Consider the following 23373-nt stretch of genomic DNA (forward strand, 5'->3'; position numbering starts at 1 on the left):
CGTATTGCCATCCGTGTAACAGTATCAACTTTACAAATTGAAGTCATGATTGAAATCCAGATCCGGTGAAAATCAGACAAACTTTGGCATAAGTCTATTAAGTTCTGGGATTGATAATTACTTTCAGGAAGTGAACAATGAACTGATGTATCATATATATATATATATATATATATATATATATATATATATATATATATATATATATTTATATAAAAAAAACTTTTTACTCACCATAACTTAACTCAGTATTATGGTTTAGCCTATCCCATAAGCCTCTCTTGCATTCCCAGTAAAATCAACCCCACACTGATGAGACCCATCAAGGTCGAAACAGCTGTCTGTGGGTGGTTTTCTGGGTATGCACCTTAACCCTGGCTGTGCTCAAAGCTGTGACCATGCAGCAAGCTTAAGCCTATAGGGAACCATGTTAAAAATGGTTATTGAGGCAAAAAGTGACACTGTGTGCTCATTTGCATGTCATTTCCCAGAATCCCTTGCTGCAGTGGAAGTGCTGTATGCTGGGTGATGATGGGGAAAGGCGGGGTTGCAGACCTGCCTAAGACATGCAGATGAGCATACAGTTATATTTGCATATATATATATATATATATATATATATATATATATATATATACTGTATTATTATTATTTTTTTTAATTAACTACATTTTCTTTAGCGCGAAAGGAACAACCAAGTTTAGAATCTAAAAATGAAATCAAATATAATTAACGCAATTATTGATATCCAGCTCCCCGCCCGCATACTGGTACACACAAAGGCATTTAATATTGATTTAAGACGCCCTTTACAATTTGAACATAGCCTGAATTTTAAAAGGTCAGAAGAATACACTCAGCTTGCTTCTCATTTGGTGGAGTCTGACCTCTCTTGTGTGTTTGCCCCCCGACTCTTTTACAGATTTAATAAAAGCTTTTCCCCATGCAGCGTTCCCACACTTGTGAACAGAAAGTTCTGTAGCCTCATGTCTGGGATACTTAAACATAAATTTACCAGGCTGTAATGGAAGAGCACAATGAAACCCTGGCAGGGAAGCCCTTTCAATAGCTTTGTCTTTTCTAATTTATAGTCCCAACAAATAGGGACATCTATATGCAATTTTTTTTTGTTTGAGCTTAATGAAAATTGAAAACATCATAAATTATGACTGCAGAAAAACTTTAACATGCGATGGTGACGGCCCCAAAAATTGAAGTTGCTGGTGCTGCATGTTTAACAAATACTTTACTTTTTCCTATTGTGCTGTGGTTGCAATTTCATGATCAGACTAAAATAACAAAAATACGATCCAAAATTGTAAAACTGGCTACTTTCTCATTTATTTTTGGTGGTGCATTTTTAGGGTTTATGCACGCGGATATAAAAATATTTATTTCCTTCTGTTCAAATTGGGAAAAGCAACGGATGCTGCTTGGTCGGATAATTTAAAAGCTGTCGGCCTGTCCAAAAGAGGGAACATTAAAAAAAGGGGGAGTTTGGAAGGTCTCCCAAGTTAGTATATTATTTTGTGCAGCTTAGCGGTGATTAGTTGACAGATGATATCTAACACTCGGTGCCATTATAATAAACCAAGACTATCAAAACGAGTCCTCTAGTGAAGCAGACGCATTCCAAGTGGAAAGTTTCTTGGCCATTCAACATGTTTCAATGGAGATTAAACACAGTGGCTTTGGCATATTTTCCTATTTTGTAAAGTTTCTCTTTTTAAGGCCCTGATTATAGTCCATGCGATGGAGCGACAAGAACAAATTGGAGAATCCTTATGAGGCCGCCCCTAGTGAGAGCTTGTGGCTTGTGACAGAGCGCGATGGCGCAACCGTGTTTTGAAAAGACGAAAAAAATGGTTTTTCAAGCGACGGCCTCGTCACGTGAGCGGTTCAGCTAATCACAGCGAACCAGCCTCGGACGAGAAGCGGCCTTGATGCGATGAGCGCGCGCCAGCGTGGAGTATAATCCAGGCCTAAAGCTGTCGTTTCTACATTTCTGCTGTTTGTTAGTCAAATATACGTAACTTCTTGAGCAGTACACTCCTTCAATCATTTCTCAAAATAGTATATACCAATATCGGTATGTACTGTACTACCAATCTGATTATGTCTAAACTACCTGACAACCATTAAGACGACTTCCACAGTGCCTTCCCTTTGTTTTTATTTTAAAAAAACTTGATTTCACATTTTCCATAGCAAAATAACATATGTGGATTAGGAGAGGGGAAGAGGTAAAAGAGTACAGAAGATAAACAAAAAGAGGGGCGAGGGAGGTTGGGAAGGACATGTGTGTCACGGGAGACCAGGACTCTTTTACGTGATAAAGCACCACACTACACAGATCAATTACATGGCTGTTTATTTAGTCCGGAGCCAACAGACGCGACACGATATCACCAACAGAGCTGTACTCACACCATAGTGGGAATCCTAGCAGTCCTGTGGGGGGGATCTGGAACTCCAGACTGTGCTAGATGCAAGTTGCAGGCAAGCAACTTTAAATCTCCGGCGCGGAATAGCAGGCAGTCTCGGTTTCACGGTGTCTCTGGCACAACTTCAGAGTATACCGCTTAGTCCATCTCCAGCTAGTAGGGGCTGGAACCACCAGGGAATGATGAAGCCGAGATAATTTGATGAAACGCGTAGAAGAGAAGCAGGATTAAACGGAGGGTGTTTCCAGCCCCTACTGATGTCACGAGAGAGCGGAAGGACTGTGTGCGCATGCATGCGCTGATGGGACAGCGCAACTAAGAGCTACGTGATCCAACGCTGACCGGGACTGTGGGGAAGCCGAGTCGGAAGCTCAACTAAGCCCAGAAACCCGTACAGGACCGTGACCCAAGGGGGAGTGCTGGGGAGACCCCGGACACCATACAGTACCTCCCCAAAAGAATGTGTGTTGTGAGTGAGACCATTGGATGCTTTACAATATATATTGTATACTTTTGGACCATATGGCACTACTGGTTCTCTTGTTTTCTTATTGTCCCTCTTTCCTGTATGTTCCATGTGAATGTGTCCGTCTGTCATTAACGTACATTAGTGAGTGAGGAGTGCACTTTCTGTAACTTTTTATAGAATCTGATGACCGCCTTTTCAAGATCCTTAATTGCCTGAAGTAGTATAGAGATCGGTAAGATTTGGTATAGATACAGTGCCCTTTGTAGACACCTGTCCATGAAATTGGATCAGAGATTTTTCATAGTAGTTAGTCTATGGTGAAAAAACCTACACAGTCTACACCCTTTAGAATTAAATTAGTATATTTTCTAATCACTACTAATGGCTGATATAGATATCTAGTATTTTTTTTTAAACACGTTATAGTTATACACGTAATTATTTTTCTCCACGCACACAAATATGTATATATCTAGACACACACACACACACACGTTTGCAGAAGTATTCACCCCCCACCCATACTGTCACAACAAGTTATTGAATTAGAAATAATGTATGCATATTTTTTTCAAACCAACTATTTTTATTCAAAGCTGTAGGGGTTAAACTGAACAATTATATGAAGAGTTTAAATGTCCGCAAAGTAAACAAAACAACAACAAAAAACTGAAATGTACTGGTTTGCATAAGTATTCAGCCTCTTAAATCAGTACTTGGTAGAAGGCCCTTTTTGCACCAATTAGCGCTATGAGTATTTTTGGATCGGTTTTCAGTAGTTTTGCACAGCAGGATGGTGACATTTTTGCCCATTCTTCATTGGATAATTGATCCAGTTCTGATAAGTTTGTTGGGGATCGTCGATGGACTGCAGGTCTCGTTATAAATGTTCGATTGAATTCAAGTCAGGACTTTGACTGGGTCACTCAAGGACATTAATTCTCTATTTGTTCAACCACTCCAGCGTGGCTTCGGGTCATTGTCCTGCTGATGTGAATTTCCTCCCCAGTTTCAGAGTCTTGGCTGAACTCAAACAGGTTCTCCTCAAGAATTCGCTTGTACTTTGCAGCATCCATTCTCCCCAATATCCTGACAAGCTTCCCAGTCCCTGCTGAAGGAACGCATCCCCATAGCATGATGTTCCCACCACCATGCCTGACAGTTGGGATGGTGTTGACTGGGTGATATGCAGTGTTGGGCTTGTGCCAGACGTAACGCTTGGAATATAGACCAAAAAAAAGTTACATTTTTGTCTCGTCTGAGCACAAAACCTTTTTCCACATGTCTGCAGCATCATCTATATGCTTTTTCGCAAGCAAAAATTGAATTGTTTGGCCTAAATTCCAAGTGTTACGTCTGGCTGCAAACTCAGGACTGCACATCACCCAATATAAATATATTAAGGAACAGAACAAGGTGTTAGTATGGTAATCCCACCAATGATAATTAACACTGAATTTCTATGCAATGTGGAAAAGCTTGAGTCCCTACATTAGATCCATCCCATTAGTATATTGCATTAAGTACTACATCCTTCTGTAGCAGAGGTGCTCAACGGCAGTCCTCATGCCACCCTCCCCCCCCTGAACCACCCACCCCCCCTGAACCTCCCACCAACAAATCAGGTTTTCAGCTTCAGCACAGGTGGCTCAATCGGAGGATCAGTCTTCGATTGAGCCTCCGATTGAACCACCTGTGCTGAAGCAGGGTATCCTTAAAACCTGACCTGTTTGGGGGGAAGGCGGGCTTGAGGACTGGAGTTGAGCACCCCTGCTCTATAGCTCCAGATCCCCAATCCACAAGTCACTCACTGACAAATAGGTTCAATGTGCTGTGTCTTCAATCATTAGCTTTCAGAGATGCTTTTTTTAAATGACTCTATTAGCTTCCTTTGTGTACGTCAGAGATTATTTTATCATCCCTGACTGCATCTTTGTTTCCTCCAGTACACAAATCAATTTTGCATCAAGGGAACCACTTGAACATCCGGGTAAACGCTGGCAGAGATGCTACAATAGTGGTATTGTTTGCAATGGAGGATAAATGGTCAGAAAACTTTGCTAAACTCCGAACCCTGCAATCCAACTTAATGAAACCTGGAGATATATTGCGCCACTAAATTGAAATTGATTAGAAGTGAAAATATAATGAAAAATAAGGAAGCTTTTCCTGTTAATTAGGAGTGAAATGGCAACCAATTTGCAATCGGTGTCATTTTTCAGTGGTTCGAGCTACAGTACCTGTCGCATTAGTCGCTCCTGCTAATCGCTCATCCAATGTGGCTATTTCCATGTTAGGATGTCAAAGTGTCCGGCTTCTAAATTGCCATCCACACTTTGTAATCTTTGCCCATCACATACATTTAAGGCTCTTTATATGTGGGTTTTTTTTGTTTGTTTATAGCAGAATAAAGAAACAAAAGTCAACTACAAGTGAACTGATCACCAGAGACCGACGAGGCTTCCCTGTGTTCCTCGCAACAGGTCTTTCGGACCCCTTGCATGAGGAGGGGGTCACAGAAACTTCAACAAAATACCTCAATTTAGTCAGCGATATAGCAATGGTTCCAGTGGTTATTTTCCCTGGTGGATTATAACATCACAAACCCTAGCTCTGCCCATATGCTTCACTTTACATTAACTTTAGGGGAGAAGGAGTGGCTCAGTGAGTAAAGACACTGACTGGCACTGAGAGTTTGAAGCAGGGGAGCCTGGTTCAATTCCCGGTGTCGGCTCCTTGTGACCTTGGGCAAGTCACTTTATCTCCCTGTGCCTCAGGCGCAAAAAAAATAGATTGTAAGCTCCACGGGGCAGGGACCTCAGCCTGCAAAATGTCTCTGTAAAGCGCTGCGTACAACTAGCAGCGCTATACAAGAACATGCTATTATTATTATTATTATTATTAACTTTGCATTGATTCTCCCACCCGGCTGCTTCGACGACATACACGGAGTGGGCATATGGAGCAACAGGAGGAGATAGGGGGAATTGCACATAATGTAAAGTTACATTTAAATTGTAGCACAAGTGTCAGTCGTTTTTTTTCTTTCCCTCCCACTTTTTTGCGGACCAATCCACCTGCCGTTAGGGGTCTGGCGAAGTAACATGATTGTCATTTGAAAGCAACCTTTCTTATATAAATCAGCTCGAGAGATGGAATAGTGCCAATAACACATCAGGCCTCTTGCATCTTAGATATAGAGATGTGGGTGCCCAAAAAGTGTCAGGAATATATAAGTCCTTAAATATAATACAGGCTCTGGAGTAATGCTCTATTGAGGAGTGGGTCTAAAGGATAGCAAGAATGACAAACCAGTCAGTTGATAAAGTGTCTCCTGAAGTGAACCAACAAGATGAAAAATAAATCCACTTGTAGTTAACTCATTGGAGTCAAACTAAATTAAAACTGGTGTTTGCGCACATAGTCAAATATAAAGAATGAAGTTGATTGCTTGCCCACTCCTGAGCCTCCAAGAGCCCCTGATGGCGTGTCCAGCCGCTGATGAGAAGATCCAATGTAGAGAAAAGGTAGATACAGCAGCGCACTGCCAGGGAGTCAGGTGGTTAAAAAATCTATGTATTTATTGATCAAAATAACATCACCCACAGGGGTAGTGTCGCCCTCCTACGCGTTTCGGAACAGCGGTCCTTTAACAAGGCGTATCAACACATCAGGCCTCTTGCATCTTAGTCTCATCACCACCAACCACAAGAACTACAATTAAAACAATCCGAATAAAACCTTGGAGATGCTGAAATGAATGAAGCGACGGAAGCAGCGCAGTATACATGATTACTATTGTAAAGAAGTTCTTGCGTGTGTAATAATTGCACACTGCATGGTTTGGTTTTAAATAAATGTTTGATATAGTTTCTCTCTGGGAAAGGAACCTTGGTTAGTTAACTGTTTAGTGGGTGATTCTCCTGGGTAAAGACACTTCAAGCTTCGACAGGTTTATGCACTTAGCAAATCAGGCAAGAGCTGTCAATCTAATCTATAGTGTCGGGCCAGTTGGGTATGTGCGTCTGCAGGGATTTACACACAACATCAATGGAACATCTCTCTGAAGTCATCTATCACAGCTGTATACCTGTTACTCTCAACACTGATATAGTGCAAAGTTCCTGGAGGATCTATTTTATTGTGGTGTACAAAAGCAGCCCTTTGGAAAAACACTATATTTTAGAGTAATGGATTGCAGAGTTAAAATCCGGCAAAGCTGAATAAAACCTACTGTATGTGTCATGTTTGCTTGGGAATCAACTACTTCAAATAGGGCATATTAATACAACCAAAGGATATGTATATCTTTATTTATACAACGCCATCTATGTACATAGCGCTTCACAGCCGTAATACACGTGACATAATAATAATAAAGCACATCATGGGAATAAGCGCTGCAGACGTAAAAGTAAAAATAGGAAAAGGAGTTCCTGCCTCGAAGAGCTTACAATCTAAGTGGTAAGTAGAGACGGCTTACAGAGACAGTAGAGGGTGTTCTGGTCAGCCGAATGGGACACGGTTGTTTTGCTGCAGCCTTTTGGCCGACGAGGAACACTTCGTCGCAGGCCGTTTTGGCCCCAAGATAGGTAAATAGCGTTATGGTAAGGTTTTTTTTTTAGGGTACGTGAGCAGGGTAGGGTTTTTAGGCTGTGAGGTTTTCAGGGTATTGTATGTCTTTATTTATATAGCGCCATTAATGTACATAGCGCTTCACAGTAGTAATACGTGACAATCATATAAATAACAGGTCATGGGAATAAGTGCTTCAGACATAAAAGTAACATTTAGGCGTCCCTGCTCTGAAGAGCTTACAATCTAATTGGTAGGTAGGAAGAACGTACAGAGACAGTAGGAGGCATTCTGGTAACTGCGTCTGCAGGGGGCCAAGCTTGATGTATCATGCGTATAGTATTATCCACAGTGCTATTCATATGCTTCTTTAAGCAAGTGTGTCTTAAAGGTAGAAAGAGAGGGTGCTAGTCAGGTATTGAGGGAAGGGCATTCCAGAGGTGTGGGGCAGTCAGTGAGAAAGGTTTAAGGCAGGAGAGGGCTTTAGATACAAATGGGGTAGAGAGAAGACATCCTTGAGAAGAACGCAAGAGTCGGGATGGTGTATAGCTAGAAATTAGGGCTGAGATGTAAGGAGGGGCAGAAGAGTGTAAAGCTTTAAAAGTGAGGAGGAGAATTGAGTGCGAGATGCGGGATTTGGTAGGAAGCCAGGAGAGAGTTTTCAGCAGGGGAGACGCCGAGACAGATTTAGGAAAGAGTAGAGTGATTCTGGCAGCAGCGTTTAGGATAGATTGTAGGGGAGACAGGTGAGAGGCAGGAAGGCCGGACAGTGTAATATTTTTAGGGTGAAGGGACCAAGGAAAGGTTTTTAGGATAAGGGTTTTTTAGGCTAAGGTTAGGGGCTTGCCTTGGTGGAGAACCGCCAGTGACGTGAGTGTTGGCTAAAAGCCGACAGCGGCTTGGTCGCAACGAAAAAGGCCTAGAACGCTGATAAGTGCACATGAGATGTACAGTATAGTATCAGCTAACGGGGCTACCCATATGCTTCGTTAAAGAGGTGTGTTTTAAGATATGTCTTAAAGGTGGAGAGAAGGTGCGAGTCGGACTAAGATGTTTTTTTTTGTTTTGTTTTTTTAATCAATGAGTATAACGCACAATTTAGGAGAAACAACCGCAATAGAATCCGAAACATGTATAGTGAAGTGGCTGAGGTTCATTTCGTATCTCTTATTCCCAGCAACGTATCATATATTATCAATACCTGGAGACTTAAAGTCACAACAAAATCATTATTTAATATTAACAAGACACCAATAGAATTTCTATTTTAGAAACACAAAAAAAAAAAAAAAACCTCTCTCTGAATGAAGAATATTGAAGCACACATATGTGTAGGCTGACTTGATATTTACTGTATAACACTACTAATCAATTACTGGAAACATTTTCATATTGTTTCAGCAGATTGTAGGGACAATTTTCACAAAATTAACCCTTTAAGCTGCTATTAAGAAAATTGTTTTCACGGTTAAACTATCTTATCTATATATATAAAACTGAAATGTTTGTCTGTCAGGATGTTTGTCTGTGGGTTTGTGCGTCTTCTGATTGGTTGGCCCTTCTCGCTGGCGCGCTCTCCCATTGGCTGAGGGGCGGGGTTGTTGGGCGGGGTGACGTCACACACAGGGGATCACTATAGCTTAAAGGAGGATGTTAGGCAGGTGAAAATGAGCTTTTCCAGTAAGTTTGTTCCCTTTCCGAGGTCTATCTGTCCCCAATTAAAACTGTACAGAGTCTTATCTATAACTACTGCAATGATGACTTTTCAACTTGGAAAATGTTTGAGAACCTGCACAAAATAGCATTCTCTACACCCAATGTAATCTAAAAATCTGCACTCCTAAAGATGAAACAACAAAAAAAGCAAATAAAAAAAAGCAATAACCAAGTCAATATTCCTAAAAACAGGAAGTCCCAATACACAAAAGCAGATGTACAAACACAAATGCATTCCTTGCACAAGCAATGTGTGAAAAAGGGTTATTTTCATATCTCAAAAGTGACATCATTCTGTCCTGTGAGTGTTTTTAGAACTGATGAACGGGCTTTAAACTGCCAAAGTTTTACCATTAAAACTTAGTAAGCGTTACTAAACACTAATAAACACTTCCACACTGGGATAGATAACCCTTCTTTTTATTTCAAATGGTGCATACTCATACATACTGTACTGTAACTAAATAATCCCTTGTCTACCCTACCAACCCCACAAACAATGGATCTGTATTCAAACCGCTGCACATGCACAAATAAACGCTGTACAGATGCACTGTAGACCATTATAAAGAAAATAAAATGTTTAAAGCCAAGATAATAGCATAAGATTGTGAATCTTTAGAATTAAATCTAGAGAGCCAAGGAAAAGCATGGTTTAGGTGTCAAAAGGAAAGTAGCATTTCCGTAAACCTTGCACGGACAGGAAATAACTTAAAAGTAGATATTTTGATTCATTGGAGTGTATATATATATACACTATATATATGGTTTTTGAAGCAAAAAGTGGCACTGTGTGCTCATTTGCATGTCATTCCCCAGAATCCCTTGCTGCAGTGGAAGTGATGTGTGCTGGGTGATAATGGTGAAAGGCAGGGTTGCAGACCTGCCTAAGACATGCAGATGAGCATACAGTTGTATTTACATTTGTATATATATATATATATATATATATATATATATATATATATATGAACAAAAAACAAACAAAAGCGTAAGCTCCATAGCACGTAACTGAGTAAAAAATAAGGTACATTTATTTAAAAAATCAGCAACCCATAAGAATGTGCACTTACAGGATTTCAAACAGAACCATTCGTGGGAGAGAAATCTCTATTGTGGTCATCTGCGGTGGTAGGGTGAGTCCTAGGTTTGCAGAGTGGATGTAAACAGCCCAGGTTCACCATGAATTGGCAGCAAGATGTAAAGGCATCCAATGCCTGCACGTCCTTTGCTCCCTCATACAATGATTGCTAACACTTGAAATTACCGCCAGCCGGAGCGCAGGGAAGCCAGGGACGCCAAATACACCAACACAAACGCGATGACGTCACAGCTCTACGCGTTTTGTCACACTGCGGCGACTTCGTCCCTGGCTTCCCTGCACTCCGGCTGGCGGTAATTTTTTTTTTTTTTTTTTTTCATAGATTCCAAAAGTGGTTGGCTATACCACTCCCCTTACAGCTGCAAAGACACTCCCTGGATCTTCTATTGGGACAATATTTCTCTCTGGAGTTTTTGTTTGAGTGGAACATTCAATTTGGATTTTCCTTTTTTTTTCACTATCACGTTATGGTTTGTAGATATTATTAGGTTAAATTGTGGTAATTTTAATTTATTTTAATATTTTAAATATGTTATTATAATTTATCATTTATTTGGGTTATTTCACATCCTCTTTAGCGCTACTTTATTTTTGTGTTGTCTTTGTTTATATATATATATATATATATATATATATATATATATATATATATATATATATATATATATATATATATATATATATATATATATATATATCCTGCATCCATACATTTGTGTATGTATACATATGTTTGTACATTATATACATACGTCCACACACAAATACAGTGATGTAATATTAATTGTTAAATTAACCTCTTCACTGCCATACCATTCTATCAGTAGATGTCTTATTAAGACATCAGGTAAGCACTGCTGTCTGACATGGAGCTAGTATCCCCTACTGCTGACAGTATTACACCTAGACGCACATGCAATAAAAACCCACTCCACATGACCCCTTTTAAATAATATTCACATGGGAACATCCTGCCCCTCCCAGCCAACCACATGCAACAACAGGGTTCTCCTAACACTACATTAAAGCCTAGTAGTGCTTTTGTTTAGCTGACAGCGCTATCCCCCTCAAGTCTGCAACCTGCTGAGCCCCCTCCTCTTTCAGCCTGCAACAACAGAGCCACGCTGTCAGTAACAATGACAGTAACATCTTGAATCCTAGGCTAGCAAGCACGCATTCTCCAGCTCGAATAATACAATATTGCATTCCCTATTCAAATAAGTAGAAACCATATTAAATAAAATAATGACAAAAACTGCTAAATCAAATTTGCACTATCCTGTGCTTTAAATCATGTTGGCCATTTAAACACACTATTATTGCACAAAAAACCACAGCAGCTGTGTATTCCACAAGTATACTTTACAGTTGGTTGAATTGATTGAAGAATGCCTGTATTGGGTTAAAGATCTGGCAAATTAATTCAACTAAAAGCACCAGCTCAACATCCTACACTATATAGCAAAGAGCAGCAGGATGAATAAGCTGTGCCACCCAAGTAGAGAAATACAATGAACACTGCTCAGCATCAGAAACACTGATAAGTTGGCCAGCATCCTTGTGGTGACTCAAGAAATATGGTTAATATTAATTTCTAATCATTCTGAAGTTGCAGGTACAGTATGTTGAAAACACAGTTCTTGTGCTGTGGTTGTGATGTCATGATCAGGAATAAAATAACAAATATATATATTATATATACACACACACACACACACACACATATATACACACTATCCACCATGCCTAATTTATTGCTGCTAATGCACTTTTATGTATGTGTGTGTGTATATATAAATATATATACACACACACACACACACACACACACACACACACACACACACACACACACACACACACACACACACACACACACACACACTTGATTATGGTGAAAGGCAGGGTTGCAGACCTGTCTATGACATGCAAATGAGCATACAGTAATATTTCCATTTGCTATATATATTTAAATATTTATTTATTTTTTCTCCTGTGAAATCTGCAGAAAGTCACCCATGCATTAAGGCAATTTAAAGACAGTACAATTAAAGGTATAAGTCAAGACATGCACAGGCAGCCCCCATGCAGGGGGATATGGTTTGCAACAGAAAGCCTTATCTAGAAAGCAACAGCCACTTACTTCTGGAAGACCACTAATGATAATGAGAGGGTCTGGAGCCCAGGCAGGTGCCTTTTGTTGTTGTGTGTATATATGCAAAATGTATGATGATCTGTAGATGATGTTGGCGCAGCTCCGGGCTGAGAAGAGAGGTTTACATGTGGAGTGAGATTGGCACACTCCCTCCTCCTCCTCCCCCTGCCTTCTCATCTATTCCCCCTCCTCCAGTCTCTCACCGCCTCCCTCTCCCCATCTCCTCCTTGTTCTTCTTCTTATGTTTATTGGCAGGTTAGATCCAGGAGCGGATTTATTACTGTGTGTCAAAAGCCAAAATGTGCCAGCTGGATGCGCCTCTTCATTGGTCGTTTTCTATCTGTAGAAAGCATTAGGCACACAGAATGACTTTAGCAAACTCATGTCTCCATAAGGCAGGGGGAAGGGGTGAGCAAACTTTTAGGGTGAGCAAACTTTTAGGGGGAGCCTTTTAGGGGGAGCACCCCCCTTTCATCCTGCCTGATGTCATCCAAATGACGGGGAGGGGGGGATATTAATCATTATACAGTACAATATAAATATGAAAACAAAAACATAAAAATACTTGCATATTTCAACATTGTTAAAACAGCAAAACATGGCACATTTTATGTTTTTTAAATAAATCAGTGTAGTCCTATAATAAGATAATACTACCTGCATTTGTAAAAAAAATATTTAAACTAATGCACCTCTTATTCACTCTCTCCTCCTCCTCCCTTCCCCTATCTCCACCCCCCCTCCTCCTCTCCCCCTTTCTCCCCCCTTCTCTTCTCCTTTCTTCCCCTCCTCTCATCCCCCTCCTCCTCGCTCACCCCCCTTAGCAATGTTTACCTGGCTTCGGTGGAGGAGGACCGCGGGAGTGGAGCAGGGAGGAGGGCGGCGGTGATAGAAGAGGACAGAGGACCGCCGGAGCGGAGCAGGGAGGAGGGCGGCGGTGATAGAAGAGGACAGAGGACCGCGGGAGTGGAGCAGGGAGGAGGGCGGCGGTGATAGAAGAGGACAGAGGACCGCCGGAGCGGAGCAGGGAGGAGGGCGGCGGTGATAGAAGAGGACAGAGGACCGCGGGAGTGGAGCAGGGAGGAGGGCGGCGGTGATAGAAGAGGACAGAGGACCGCGGGAGTGGAGCAGGGAGGAGGGCGGCGGTGATAGAAGAGGACAGAGGACCGCGGGAGTGGAGCAGGGAGGAGGGCGGCGGTGATAGAAGAGGACAGAGGACCGCCGGAGCGGAGCAGGATGGTCGAGGAGCTGGACGACGCGAGCCAAGCAGGAGGAGGGGGGTGGCCAGGGAGGAGCACGCAGACACCGCAGTGAAGACTTCTGGGTCGGACCGCTGAGACATGCTCCTCCGCGGCCTTCTGTTTTTGCTCGCGCTGTCCAGCTCCTCTGCCGCCCTGCCCCGCTCTGGATGTCCTCTGTCCTCCTCTTTCACCGTCATCCTCCTCTGCAACCGCCCTGCTCTGCTCCCACCGTCCTCCTCTCATGATGCCCCCTTGAGAATCTTGCGCACCCCTGCAATAAGGATGAAGGGCTAAGTGTGAGCCCACTGTCTTTCTTGGATAAGTAAGTCTTCGTGGTTTAGTGTACAGTAAATAAAAATACCACTTGTGGTGCATTTGCATGTCTCGGATAGGTCTGCAACCCTGTCTTTCCCCATTATCGCTTAGCAAACAGTGCTTCCATTGCAGCCAGGGATTCTGGGTAATGACATGCAAATGAGCAAAGTGTGTCACTCTTTACTGCTCATCCATTTTAACGTGGAGCGCTATAAGCTTATGCCTGCCGTATTACACAGCGTTTCAGCACAGATTGGGTTAAAGAAGTGCAGAGCTAGTAAACCTACTCACAGACAGCTTTTTGTTTTGACCTTTTGAGTCTCATCAGTGGGTTGCCCGGCTTAATGTAGTAACATAACCTTTGCCAGTCATTCTGAGAGTGGTATATTGCCTTTATTTTAGCTTGAATTCAAGAAGGACTTTTTGGACACTGTCCCATATTATCTGCACCTGAACTGAGCCAATGTTAACCTGTTCTGCAAAATTTAAACAGTGTCAGCTCTATTTTCTAAGTTCATGTGTGAAGCTATATTACGATTACAGATATGCTAAACATTAGTGTACATTTGCTTTCTTGGTTATTATTGGACACACGAATGCCGACATTAAATTTAAAAGGCACCTCACATTTTCATCTCATTATTAAAATCCCCCCCCCAAAAAAATAATAATTGTTACCTTCTTGAAATTCACCTGAATACATAGGCTCTTGAATACATAAGATAAATGACAGAGGGTTACCTGGTGTCCGGTATTGAACCGGACTGTCCTGCATTTGGACACTCTGTCCAGTAAAAAAGTGAGAGTAATACTGGACATGTATGTGTATACCAGTATTTCCTTTCTGGACAGAGTGACCTGACTGGCTTGGGGGGGGGGGGAGGGGGAGAGCGCAGGATTTCCCAGAGCAGGGAGAAAACAGGGCTGGTGGTAGGCGGCTGAGCAGTTTCCTCCAACCTGATTGGCTACATTATCCAGCAGCAGCCAATCAGGAGGAGGTATCATGCATCTGGGGGTGGGGCCAAGGTGGAGGAAATAGCGTGGAGCAGAGAGATGTGTGTGTCCAGCTTGTAACATCAGTGTAGTTAACTGGTGCGGGGCCTCTTACCTTCATGGCCATTTGACGTCACAGCATCATGATGAGGGACACAGCAGGAAGACATTGCGATGAAGAAGTTAAGAGAGTTACAGAGGCCCCTCACTCTCCCCCGACAAAAAGCGTGGGGCTCGTTGCACTGGCACCGATAGCACCGCCATCAAGCCGGCCCTGTCCCCGTGTCTCTGTGACAGTCATTTGCTAAAACATTTATCAGACCACCCTAATGTAAATATATAATTTATACATACAATGTCATCAAAACATACATCTGTTTTAAGCTCATGGAATCTTTGTAACTCAGTATTGCAGACCTGAAGAAGTGAGAACTCTGGAAAGCTCGTCTTATAATATCTATTGTTAGTCCAAATAAAAAAGGACTAACTACTCATTACGCAACTGGGTTAACACAGCTATTCCTACTTAAATCAAAACATACACATATAATAAATACTGTTAAGTCACAAACTACTTACAAAAAGCCTCTCGAGTTGCTGTAATTAGATAAAGGTTCTAACTTAGCCCCGTGAAAGTAGGAAAAGGTGGAACTCTCTGCTCTGAATTCTTGTTGCGTAAATACAGTGATATGATGGCGGGAAATCGCAAATCTTCATGGTCCACTTTTCTCTGTAGGCCCAAATTGTAGATTGACAAATAGATACAGTATATTCATGAGAGTTACATAGTCACACAGTTACATAGTAGATGAGGTTGAAAAAATACATATTTCCACCAAGTGCCACCGATGCTAAATTTAGACGACAGATACTTTATCCTATATTTGTATTTACAATTTATTGATCCAGAGGAAGGCAAACAAAAAACCCCAGTGACGCATCATGCCATGATATCTCATAAGGCAGGCCTGCACAACTTGTAAAGCGAGAAGGGCCGAACTGCTCCAAGAAAAACAGATTCGGGCCGCACGGGTAAAATCATTATCATCATCAATCATCCTCATCATATCTTCCCCAGCACCTCTCATCATCATCATCATCATCATCCTCATATCTCCTCCTGCACCCCTCATCAATCTCTCCCAGAACCCCTCATCATCCTCATATCTGCCCCAGCACCCCATCATCCTCATATCTGCCCCAGCACCCCATCATCCTCATATCTCTCCCAGCACCCCTCATCATCCTCATATCTCCCCCAACACTCATCTTCATATATCTCCCCCTGCACCCCTCATCATCAACCTTTGCGAGACTCACCCTCTATCTCACACCCCCATCTCTCCCCCTCACCCATACACAATACTCTCCCTCCACACAACACACAATACCCCCCTGCAGACAACACATCCCACGCCCTGCACCTCACCCCCTCTGCACCTCCCCCCCTGCACCTCACCTCACATCACTCTACCCCCTGCATCTCACATCACATCACTCCCCTGCACCTCACATCACCCCCTGCACCTCACATCACCCCACTACACCTCCTCCTGCACCTCACATCACCCCACTACACCTCCCCCCTGCACCTCACCTCACTCTCCCCCTGCACCTCACCTCACATCACCCCACTGCCACACTGCCACTGCCACACTGCCACACTGCCACTGACACTCTGCCACTGACACACTGACACGCTGCCACTCTGCCACACTGACACATTGCCACTGCCACACTGACACGCTGCCACTCTGCCACACTGACACATTGCCATTGCCACACTGCCACACTGCCACACTGCCACTAGCTCTGTGGAGCTGCTGCAGGGTTGTCCTACCTTTCACTGTTGTGCATGGCTGGAGGGGGGAAGCCATCTTGGTCCCTCACTTCCTGCTCTCACTAACAGGCTCCGCTGTCACTAACCCAGCCCCCACCCTCTGTAGTCAGACCCCGCCCCCACCCTCTGCAGCTAACCCCGCCCCCACCCTCTGCAGTCAGACCCCGCCCCCACCCTCTGCAGTCAGACCCCGCCCCCACCCTCTGCAGCTAACCCCGCCCCTACCCTCTGTAGTCAGACCCCGCCCCCACCCTCTGCAGTCAGACCCCGCCCCCACCCTCTGCAGTCAGACCCCGCCCCCACCCTCTGCAGTCAGACCCCGCCCCCACCCTCTGCAGTCAGACCCCGCCCCCACCCTCTGCAGTCAGACCCCGCCCCCACCCTCTGCAGTCAGACCGGCCTCAGCTCTGTCCCTTCTCTCCTCTCTGCCTGCAGGGGATCGCATCAAACTGCTGCTGATCCTTCCCTAATAGGCAGAGGGGGTTGGAGGGGGGGGGGCATCACAATGCTAGCGCTCGGCAGAGCGGGCTCAGGAGGGGGTGGGGAGCGTGTAAAAATGCTGGCGCTCCTTCCCTCCTGCCTGCAGAGCGGGCTGGGGGCATGCGGCCCGCGGGCCGTATGTTGTGCAGGCCTGTCATAAGGGGACAAATAAATTCCTTCCTGGCTCCAAATAATGGCAATCAGATTTGTCCCTGGATCAACATCTTCCCATGTTTGTATATTGTATATAGTACACTTACGGGTCTATTAATGTCTCTGCAGTTGAATTCTGGGGTGTAACTGGGGAAACACAAGGCACAAGATTCATCAATGAAGATGCCACTGGTTTAAATGGGGATCTTTCTCCTTAGTCAAGTTCTTGGGCTCCATTTTTACAGCCAAGAGACTTTGATAAACGACCTCCTATATTATCTATATACAGATTTCTCTTGAGGTTGAAACCATGAATATATTAATGGCATTCACGTGGAAAGTTCTCAAATACTTTGTTGAATTGACATTGAGCGTTTTTTCCCATTAGCATGGCATCCCAGTTTCAATCATCTACTAGTCATTAAGACCTATTCTTAGTCTCGTTTTGAGAATAATGTTTTTGCACGTCTATTATTTAATGTTATGTTGTTCGTTTCATTGATTTTATACATGTCTGCCGTCAGTCTATTTGTCCCACTATCCCTGCTATGTTTTATTAAGATTGTCTTTAATTAAGCTATCACATTCTTAATATGTCCTATCGGGACAGAATAACAAATTTCCTTATCCATTATTGATTTGTAGCAGCCCGATGAGCGGCTTCATTTCATGTTTTATCACATACAAAGAAATACCAAGATTATCTGAAGTTTGAAAACGAAATAGCACCTCTCAGAATGCTGTACATCTTGTTGTTTGCTTTGCCGGATACCTGTGAATGCATGGCTGTCATAACATGTCACAAGTCATAACACTGAATTACTCATACGAGCTTGCTACATCAATTACTTGTGAACAATATTCCAGGTGCACAGATACTGTAGGGGATGCATTTGATTTTCTGTTGCAAATTGATATTTTTTACTTTTTGTATTTTGGGATCTATCTGTATAAACAACATGTATATTTTGACTTGTATGTGTCTATTATCTGACTGCTTTAGTACTGTACATTATGATGAATTCTCAGGGGACTAAGTAGAAAATGCTTCTATTTGATTTATTTTTTATCCAATATTGCACTTCAAAGCTATCTTGGATACTGTTATAATGTCTTTGTTGGTCGTGTTCATACATACAGTGCAGACTTTCCTATTTCTACTTAAAAGTCTGCTAATGGAGATAGTATGAAGGGGTCAGTGCATCGGAAGGATAAAAATGTGGGTTTTCATGCACATTCCTTGTTCAGCTTTTGGTGGCATCAGATGCAAGAACCAGGTTTATTGCATTAGATGTAGGGAACTACCTGAGAGCAGTGCCGGATTTTTCGAGGCCTAGAGCGGAAAAATGTGTGATGTCCAGTCTACATCTGCAGAGAGTGCACGTGGCAGCTGGACAGAGAACTACTGTACAGTTCCAGACATGGAGCAAGAGACCAAGCACTGCTGGAGGGGACCCTGAACAGCCATAAAAGAAGAATGGTACCGAAGCACCTTCCTCTCACCCTCTCACTCCCTCCTTCTCTTCCTCTTTCACCCCCTCCTTCTCCTCTTCCTCCCTCACCACCTCCTTCTCCTTTTTCTTCTCTCACCCCCTCCTTCTCCTCTTCCTCTCTCACCCCCTCTTTCTCTTCTTCTCTCACCCCCTTCTCCTCTTCTTCTCTCACCCCCTAATTCTCTTCTCTCGCCCCCTCTTAAACTTCCTTCTTTCACCGCCTCCTTCTCCTCTTCCTTTCACCCCCTCCTTCTCCTCCTCCTCTCTCACCCCTCCTCCTTCTCACTTCCCTTCTCTTCTCTCGCTCCTCCTCCTCATCTTTCACCCTCCTCCATCTCCTCTCCCACCCACTCCTCCATCTCCTCTCCCACCCACTCCTCCTCTTTTTCTCTCACCCCATCCTTCTCCTCTTCTTCTTTCCCTCCCCTCCATCTACTCTCTCACCTGCACCTCCTCCTCCTCTTCTTCTCTCACCCCCTCCTTCTTGTTTTTTCTCGCCCCCTCTTTCTCTTCTCTCACCCAATCCTCCTCTTCTTCCTCACCCCCTCCTCCTCTGTCCCCCCTTCTCCTCTTCCTCTCTCCCCCCTACTTCTCCTCTTTCTCTCTCAGCCCCCCCTTCTCCTCTTTCTCTCTCTCACCCCTCCTTCTCGTCTTCCTCTCTCACCCCCCTATTTCTCCTCTTCCTCTCTCACCCCCACCTTCTCCTCTTCCTCATCCTCATTTTTCTCTCTCATTATCCCATGTGGATAAAAAGGTATTTTTTTGCTTCAGTAAGGATGACCGCATTTATAGAAGCTTTAAGTATATGTAGCCATGTATTCTTATTGGCTACTAATCTGCCCTGCCTAACACGTAAGCCGTGGTACCAGTGCAGGCAGTGCTAGGATTAACCTGGGGTTTCCCCTGCAGTAAGCAGCTCCCTTGAGTGACAGGGGGTGGGGGGTAGGCTAAGGCCTGTGTACTGTCCAATCAGGGGCTCGGACCTTGGATCTAAAAAAAAAAAGGTACAAAAGGGGCTGCACAGTCAAATTTAAAGAAGTTCTGTGGAGAGATCCTCTCCCTCAGGGGAGTGGGATTCTACCCCCAAGTCCGATAGGGGAGGAGATGAGGATCAACCCTTGGGGCCTCAAGTCTCCTGGGTTGAGTCCAGGGACCATCCATAAGAGGGAAAAGAGTGCATCCAGTTATATGCTGTATTCGCTGTTAAAGAATAAAGCCGTTCCTGTTGTTGTATACTCCGGTCTGAGACTACAATGAATCAGGGGGAGTATCAGAAGAGAGTTCTCCTGCAGGGATTGCATCCAGTACTACTGGAACCTGCTGGAGATGGAGGCACCACACCGGTGAGAACGAACCAATCATCACCCTGAAAGCCTGTCCTGTCTTCCCCATTAACACCGGCAGAAACTCAGCATCCTGTGAGCCAGCAGGTGAGCAGCACTAAAACACTACGTACAGTAATAGTGAGATCTCCCAGAGGGTGGCGGAAACATGTTACATATATATATAATACTGTACATCTTTTTCTTACTCAATTGTATTATAGAAAATAAAACATTTAATACCAAATTCATCTAGAAAAGTTTTTTAGTGACAACTCGTTCATTATCTACTGTATAGTTTTAACACCCTGTAGATCAGGGGTGGCCAACTCCATTCCTCAAGGGCCACCAACAGGTCAGGCTTTAAGAATATCCCTGCTTCAGCACGGGTAGCTCATTCATTGACTGAGCCACTTATGCTGAAGCAGAGATATCCTTAAAAATAACCTGTTGGTGGCCCATGAGGACTGGAGTTGGCTTCTCCTGATCTAGATAACCTGCTGTGCATTGCTAAATATGATTTACATTACATCATAATAATAATAATAGCATTTTCTTGTAACGCTGCTAGTTTTTACGTAGCGCTTTACAGAGACATTTTGCAGACACAGGTCCCTGCCCCGTGAAGCTGACAATCTATGTTTTTGGTGCCGGAGGCACAGGGAGATAAAGTGACTTGCCCAAGGAACCAACACGCGAGAATTGAACTAGGCCCGCCTGCTTCAAACTCAGTGCCAGTCAGTCTCTTTACTCATTGAACCACTCCCTCACATCAGGGGAGATGCAATATTTCCATCTGGTACACTGCATCTTCCTTTCCAGAATACCCTTGATTTTTCTATCATCCATATACTTTAATGAATATATTATATATCAAATATAAAACCACTTTATGGCAGTCACTGGGTAGAACAACACTTTGTCTCTGAACTGTCTCTTGTTTTATGAATACAAGATTCAGATTAATGTAACCAATGCAAAGTTACTTTGAAAGTATTTCCATATCTATCTGTGGTATTATTTATATTCCGCGAGCAGCGTTTTGAGAAACGTACTGTTCCATTTCACATAAATAGCTCTAATTGTGGTTTATTTGTGTTGCCCTCGTTAGATTTTTGCCAGTGTCTCCCTACCAACTTGTATTTTTCTACAAATTAGCTTTTCATTAATAAAAAGGGCTTAATGTATAAGCTATAGGTATCTGGTTCAATGCCATTGTATTCATGCATTAATAAAGCCCCTGTCAATTTGCCAATGAATGCATTACATATTTTACCATAAACATTGCACAGATTAATAAGATGATGAATGGCCTTACTTATTTAGAACTTGAGAATACCCATTATGGATAATGGTATTGTGTTAGTTCCAGGAGTTTTTCTGCTGCATTTGCCATCATCTTTTTCTCTTGTACTGGGTCTGAGCAGCACACTCGTAAACATTTGCGGTAAAGCCAATGAACTCAGCATTTTATGTTCAAGAGAAATACAGTACTTACATCCTTAACCTGTCCGCGTGCCTTTCTCATACTCCACATGCTTTTTTCTACAGTATTATGTTTTTTGAGTTTATATTCTGTACTGTACCTGTTTTTCAAAATGCAATTCCCACCCCACCAGCCTATCCATAGATGATGTGGTTAATAGTTATAACTATATACAATGCTGCAGATCAGTTGTTTTCAACCTTTAAAGAACCGTGGAGCCATTTAATAATGTGTTGTGACTTTGTAGAACCATTTACAAACAAGTTAGGGGTAATTCATTAAAGTGCTTTAGTGCCAATTCTTCTCTACCACATGGAATCTTTCATTCAGGTCAACCAAAGTTTTTGTGCCGAATCAGCATAATTGCCCCTTAAAGCTGCAGACCAAGCAATATCCTTCACGTGTGGGTTTTTTTTTAATAAATAATTTTTGTACTATGAGAAAATACTTGTACATCCTCTTCCTCTTCTGTAGCAGAACACTCCTCTGCAGCCATTTAGTGAACCCCCAAGCCGCATCTTCACCGATCGATCACAGGAGAACGAATCAATCGGCAACTTAGCTAATTACTTATCATTGTGTGGATTGTATTGATGCACATATTAAAGGGAATATATTTATATAAATATATACATATATTTTTTCAATGACAGCTTGGACTGCTTCTCCATATGGCTTAGCAAAACCCCAGCCTGCTTATTGTATGTATATAAAAAATAATATGGTATGGTAGGGCTTATAACTTTGTGTGGCAGGACGGGGAGTTTCAGAGTAAAACAAATGTTGAGTGGTTTTATTTCTCCACAACACAAATAAACATTTGTGCACACTGTCCCTTTAAGGCAAAACAAAACTCATAAAAAGAACACCTACTCCCCATAGGGAGATCTTGCTAAACATTCCAGGCCCTATCTATCGGGCTGGATGTCTTTGTCCAGTTCCCAACCCCTAAACATATACCATAATAGTTATGAACAATCTTAAAGTCCTTACTGTATGTCAGCTGTCTCAGCTTACTTCCTGATTGTCCAAGTATTCTTACTGGGTTAACCTTCTGAGTGCTGGATGAAGGACTCAGATATATGTTTTCCCAGGCATAATTATTAGTACCTGACTTCACGCTGTCACACTTTGTTTAAACAATCTAACAGTTTTCTGTATTATGTATAATTTAAAGCAGCTGCTCAAGTTCAGTCCTTGACGGCTACCAACAAGTCTGGTTCTTTAGGGCAATATATATATAGTACCTCAGCATGTTGCCTTAGTGATAATGAAGACTAGGCTAATGGGTTAAGTACATGTTAATTAGAGAAATCTTGAAAATCCCAGCCTGTTGGTAACCCGTGAGGACTGAGCTTGATCACCTCTGATTTACAATGTTACATTAACCAAAAATAATTATCCTGAAGAGTATAATATCTGCCATTACCATATTGTTCTCATAGAATTCAGAATCCTCTGTAACTTCAAAGTCTTCACGGAAAACACGTTGAAAATCACTGTTCTAAAACCTAAAGAGACCGAGTTAAGCAGAGTGTGATTTGATTTTTAATATACAAGTAGAAGTATCTGTGCTGCCAGATAATTTA

The 23373-nt window shown here is 42.8% G+C and overlaps 1 protein-coding gene and 1 long non-coding RNA gene across 3 annotated transcripts in view; both read right to left on the minus strand.

Annotated features, from left to right (window-relative positions):
* The window catches only part of SEMA6D (semaphorin 6D), a 360743-nt gene extending 348122 nt beyond the window's left edge, over positions 1 to 12621 (minus strand). For both annotated transcript variants that reach the window (XM_075575660.1, XM_075575662.1), the window contains exon 1: positions 12450 to 12621. The gene's annotated coding sequence lies outside the window, so the exon portion shown is untranslated. The remainder of the gene's footprint in view (positions 1 to 12449) is intronic.
* A 65-nt stretch (positions 12622 to 12686) lies between these two features.
* LOC142468949 (uncharacterized) lies at positions 12687 to 16937 on the minus strand. Its single transcript, XR_012788916.1, has 3 exons — positions 16851 to 16937; positions 15590 to 15740; positions 12687 to 12801 (listed from the first exon to the last, which is right to left on the minus strand). It is a non-coding gene; the product is annotated as an uncharacterized LOC142468949 (long non-coding RNA).
* Positions 16938 to 23373: the final 6436 nt, after the last annotated feature.

This window comes from Ascaphus truei, chromosome 18 (genome assembly GCF_040206685.1).
Source record: "Ascaphus truei isolate aAscTru1 chromosome 18, aAscTru1.hap1, whole genome shotgun sequence".
In the NCBI taxonomy this organism is placed as follows: domain Eukaryota; kingdom Metazoa; phylum Chordata; class Amphibia; order Anura; family Ascaphidae; genus Ascaphus; species Ascaphus truei.